The 5,767-nt window shown below is 48.9% G+C and overlaps 1 pseudogene; it reads left to right on the plus strand.

Moving 5' to 3' along the window:
- Positions 1-4,605: 4,605 nt before the first annotated feature.
- On the plus strand, positions 4,606-5,175 carry LOC123287460 (large ribosomal subunit protein uL6 pseudogene; annotated as a pseudogene).
- The last annotated feature ends 592 nt before the right edge of the window (positions 5,176-5,767 follow it).

A 5,767-nucleotide genomic window follows, 5' to 3' on the forward strand; every position in this document is an offset into this window, starting at 1 on the left:
CCTGTTGCAAAAACAGAAAGTCAGAAAAATAATCACATTGCATCACGATACCAGTGGGCCATATAAAAAGCCCCATGACGTTGTTTTTCCGATCATTGGTTTCCTCGGCAGCCAGCATTTAAACCATTCCAAATACCCCTCCCGTCCGATAGTTAGAAATGACCGGACGGCTGGTCTCTTTACTAACCTTTCTACATCCCGAACAGTTTTACAACTTGGCTTCAGCTGCAGGGCAGCCCAGCTTTTCAAGGAATTATAGCCTTTTCCCAGAATATCCATTAAACAGAACTTAACACAGTTTTATGGGAGATATAAAGTAATTTTCCCCCATCTCTCCCCACTTTTCAAAGCGCACTTTTATCTTATGTTCAGAACCAGCGTCTGTTTGTTTAGGATAGTTCCATAAGGTGTTCAATATTCACTTTCCCATCCTTTAAAAAGATTTTTTTTCAGCTAAAACAATATACATTTATTGAGACTTCCTGGGATGGCTGTTATCTCCTCTAACTACAAGGCAGGGAACCAAACAGAAAAATCACCGAGGCATCACACAGTCCTGATGCCTCTGGCGGAGGAATGTTCCTCCAGAGGTCAGTTTTCACGAAGCCAACGGGGTTTTGCAGGAAGCCTGTTGAGAGGAAGTCTCATGGCACCAGGGATGGGTGGGGTATTCTCTCCTACCACTGGCTCCTCTGTCTGTATCCGTTTCTTGAGGGAGCTCCTTCTGGCCCTTGATGAGGCCTTCCTCCTGGAAGCTCCAAGGGTCATCAACAGAGAGCCAGGTGTGGCCCAGGATTGTAATGAGCATCTTGGAGATGGTGGGGCTCCTCACACTTTGCCCACTTGAGGTGGACAGGGCTTTGTTTAGCTATTCCCAAAACGTCCCCCATGAGGTGTGAGACGGTAACCCTCTGGCAGCCTTCCACCCAAGTGTGCAGGTCAGTCAGGCCCCCACAGAGCTTTCTGAGGGACGCCTGCACCCTCCGCCCCACAGACAGCCTCTCCACTTAAGCTTCTCAGTCCAGAACCTTCTCTGGGAGGGGGCACATCCTGTTGCACCCAGGAAGGAGGGGCATCTCATCTTCATGTTGCCATTGCACCTGCTGGGATGGTGTCTGGTCCATGATCACATGAAATGTCCACTTGTAAGACACGAAGCTTTCACACTCCCTCTGCTATTTGCTGTATCCCATTATCTATGACATTCAAGCTTGGCCCCAGAAAGTCCCCTCCTGCATGTGACCCACAGACCTGCCGTGATCTTGGCACACATAAGCAAACCCATAGCCAAAGGTGCCCCACCCAAACTCATCTTCAAAGCCAGACATCGCCAGATGTTCCTTTTTTGCTGCTGCTTATATTTTTGTTATTGTGAAACCATATATGTGTATAAAACATATATGTACAGTTTAAAAACAATAATAAAGCCAATCTCCATGTACTCATGACCCAGATTAAGAAATATGGCATTAGGAAAGCTTTAGGGTTTGTAGTCCCATGGTTGCTGTAACGAATGATCACAAACCGGGAGCTTCAATCAGCAGAAATTTATTCTTTCGCAGTTCTGGGGGCTAGAAGTCTGAAATCAAGGTGTCTGAAGGTTCTTAAGGAGAGTCTTTGCCTTTTCTAGGTTCTGGTGGCTCCCAGCAATCCTTTGCTTGTAGCTGCATCCCTCAATCTTTGCCTCGATAGTCACATGGCCTTCTTCCCTGTGTGTTTGTACCTCACACCTCCCTCTCCTTTTTCTTATGAAGGCACCACTCACAGATTTAGGGCCCACCCTAATCCAGTCAGTATGACCCCATCTTAACTTGAGTACAACTGCAAAGACCCTATTTCCAAATAAGGTTCACGTTCACAGGTACTGGTGGTTAGCACTTGAATATATCTTTTGGGGGGATACAGCTCAACTCACTACAGAGCCCCAGATGTGTCCCTCCTCAGTCACATCCTCCTCCTCTCCCCAAAGAGGGAATCACTTGGCTGATTTTTACGCTAATCGTTTTCTTATTTTTAAAATGGTTTAACCACTTAAATATGGATACCTAACTAAATATTGTTGAGTTTTGAAAAGCTGGGTATTAAGCACAAACCTAGCTGAATAAGGGAAGGGCGGTATGGCCGCTTCTAGATGAAGGCTCCCAGGATGAGATATTCCAAACAGGGTCTCCAGGTCAGAGGGTGCTCAGAGCCCCTGTGAGGCAGACAGTGGGTACAGAGAGTCCTGGGAAACCCAGGGCTCACCAGGATTAGGGCACTTGTGTGGACAAGAATTTGGGTACCTGGCAGGAAGACGGTTGGGTAAGTGGGCTGTATTTCGGGCTTGTAAGCTGACGTGGTGTGGTTGGGAGCCCCTAAGATGGCCCCAGGGATCCCTCCCTCGTCTTCACCCCCACTTCCAGAGCTGCCTACTGCTGCCTGTTCCTGTACCTTCTGAGGATTCCATTGTTTCTTTGCTTTTCCCACTGGCACTTGTGACCCAGCCTCTCAGGGCTGCCCTTTACTCTCCTCAGGGTCTTCTGTGTTATCTTTGAAATCCCTTTGCTATAGTTTTAGGGGCTTTCCTCAGGAAGAAGCTGCACGTGTTCAGCCCACCATCACCACCTGGACCCTTTCTCTTGGTCTCCCTTTTCTACTGAGCTGTTTTAGGATTCCTTTATTCACTTGCTCACCAACTATTTCCTGAGCTCCTGATGTCTGTGAGGCTGGGCTGTCAGGAACAAGCCAGGCAGCCTTCAGAGAGCTGACACTAGTGGGAGAGACAAAGGACAAAGGTCCTTACAATGCAGCGTTGCTTAAAATATGGCTCCAGGACAACCCATACAAGAATCTCCCTGATGTTTGTCCAACGTGGTGAGCCCTGAACCTCCAGTCCGGCAGGGAAGAGCCAGGGGAAGGAGGTTAATGGGGCCAGGGCTTCGGGGCAGAGGCCCATGGAGGATAAAGCCTTAAGGGGAGGTAGGAGCCATCAGCTGTTAGAAGCTGGTTTCAGCCATGGCTTGGGGAGCCCACCCAGGAGAAGTGTAAAGGGGGGACATGCTGGCCAAGGACTGAGTAGGGAGGATGGCAGGGCCTGTGGGCTGAGCACAGGCAGGGACCCCAAGGGGGAGACTGAGAAGAAGCGGTCACAGAGGTAGGAGGACGGTGTATGCATTGACAGCCATCACAAAGGTTTCAAGAAGTCCAGGCTTTCAAAAGTAGCACAGAAACCAATCCTGTATGAGTCCACTTACATGAGGTATCTAGAGTGGTCAAATTCACAGAAACAGAAACTACACTGGTGGTTACCAGGGGCTAGGGAAGGGCAAAAGTGGGGTGAATGACTATAGAATTTCAGTTTTGCAAGATGAAAAAGTCCTGGAGATTGGCTGCACAACAATGTGAATGTACCTAACACTACTGAACACTTAGAAATGGTTAAGGGGCCAGCCCCGTGACCAAGTGGTTAAGGTCACGTACTCTACTTCAGCAGCCCAGGGTTTTGCTGGTTCAGATCCTGGGCACGGACATGGCACCGCTCATCAGGCCATGCTGGGGCAGCGTCCCACATAGCACAACCAGAAGGACCTACAACTAGAATATACAACTAGGTACTGGGGGGCTTTAGGGAGAAGAAGAAGAAGAAAGAGGAGATTGGCAAGAGATGTTGCTCTGGTGCCAATCTTTAAAAAAAAAAAAAGAAATGGTTAAGATTGCAAATTTTGTTATAGATTTTCTTTACCACAACAAAAAATAATTTTTAAAAACATAACACAGAAACCAGAGCCTATTTCTAACCTTCAAATGTCCCTTGATTCTCTGCCCTTTTGTGATCAGGCTGACTCAGTGGACCACTGTTCCCCAAACGGGGACAAAGCTCCTATGTCCGTTCATCGTCTGGAGCATGAGAGGCTTTGCTTCCCCCCACTTATCCGTGAACACCCCCAAATAGCGCATGTTGGTAGACAGCAATCTAAGTAGATCCTCAAGCCAGGGAGCTTAGCATCCTCCAACCACATTGCCCCTTCCCCACCCAGTGCGTCTTATGAAGTTCTGCCACGGCCCCAGCTAGACCAAAGCTCCGACCTGTATGGCCACTGCTGAAGCTCGCCAATTGCTAAGACTTCTGCTTTGTCTCCAAAGGTGCCAATGTCTACATTGGGTCCTGTGATCCAGCCTCCAGAAATTCAGATGGACTCTTGCTAAATTTCATCACAAGATGGATCTTACACTTTGTCTCCTCAGCTCTCTGAGTAGACCCAGCTGGGGGGCCTGGTGGGCTATCAGGACAGTGGGGACAGTGACCTGCGAGGCCCAGTGGACACGGGGCCTCGAGATGGTCCAGCTACAGGGTTAACTCTGGAGAGCAGCACAGAAAGGTCTGGAGCTTCATTCAAGGAGTCATAGATACTAATATAGGAAAATAATTAGAGCCAACACTTAGCATCTTCCATGGGCCAGGCATCTTCTAAGCCCTTTATATGAATGAACTCAATGGATTCTTACAGCAAACCTGTGGGGTCAGCACTATTATATGCCCATTTTACAGATGCAGAAACAAAAGCACCGGGAGAGGGTATCTCTTTGCCGCATCTACTGTGAGAATGAAGATGATTCTCGGCAAACCAAACTGTTGACATTCCAGAAAATGTAGACATCACTCGGAAGGGACACACAGGCGTTATGAAGGGCCCCATAGGCACCCTGCAGAGGGACTTCAATCACATCGATGTAGAACTCAGTCTCCTTGGAAAGAAAAAGAAGGGGCTCTGGGTGGACAAATCGTGGGGAAATAGGAAGGAACAGGCTATGGCTTGCACTGTTGCCACATATCGAGTGTTCTGTGGGGCTTCCAATACAAGAGGAGGTCTGTAGGCTCACTTCCCCATCACCACTGTCACTCTGGAGGATGGGTGTCCTGTGGAAATCTGAAATGTCTAGGGTGAGAAACACACCAGCAGTGTTTGAATGAGGCCAGGCATTGCTTGTTCAGTATTTCAAGCCCAGAGACATGAGATAGTTCTCAAAGGAAAAGGCATTGAACTTGTATTGAATTCAGGTTGCTACTTTGATCCCGCAAGCCACAACAGTTAAAAACAAGACTAACAAGACATTTTTGGATGGTATCTCTCCAGAAAAGGAACAGTTCAGCAGGCTGATAGAAAAGATCTGAGAGCTGTCCAGCTACAGAAATAACAAGATGGCAAATCATTCTTAAGACTATTTGAAATATGTTAAAGATGCAATAAAAGCCCTCTATTGAAGGAAAAAAGCATAGGAAGGTTAAACTACTTGTTCAAGGTAACATCGTGAGTGAGTGGCAAAGCCACATCCAAACCCCAGCAGGCAGGCTCCCAAAATGGCACTCGACTGCCACGCAGCCGCTCTCCCAGTTGCCGGTCTTCAGGCGGCCCCTCAGTGGGGAAGCCGGAAGAACAGAGCCAGCTGGGGTCAGTCATGGTTCCAGATAATTGATAGTGTGGAGCAGGACTCAGCCAGCCAGTGTGTTGGGTCATGGGGAGCACTCAGACCCCCAGAAGGGCCCAGCCAGAGCTGGGCAGGGGACAGGACAGGCAGCAGTCCCAGCAAAGGGGCACTTGGGCCCCCTTGGCTCTGAGCTGTTGCCCTCTCTCTGGGCTGGGGCCCTGATGTGCTGACCTAGGAGTGCTGTGACACTAGGACTATGACAAGGGCACCCAGGGCTTGCCACGGGGCACCTGGTCCCGAGTCACACAGCAGCAAACATAACAACCTGGGTGACCTGGTTGGAGCAGGCTTCTGGGTACAA

Source organism: Equus asinus, chromosome 1 (genome assembly GCF_041296235.1).
Source record: "Equus asinus isolate D_3611 breed Donkey chromosome 1, EquAss-T2T_v2, whole genome shotgun sequence".
In the NCBI taxonomy this organism is placed as follows: domain Eukaryota; kingdom Metazoa; phylum Chordata; class Mammalia; order Perissodactyla; family Equidae; genus Equus; species Equus asinus.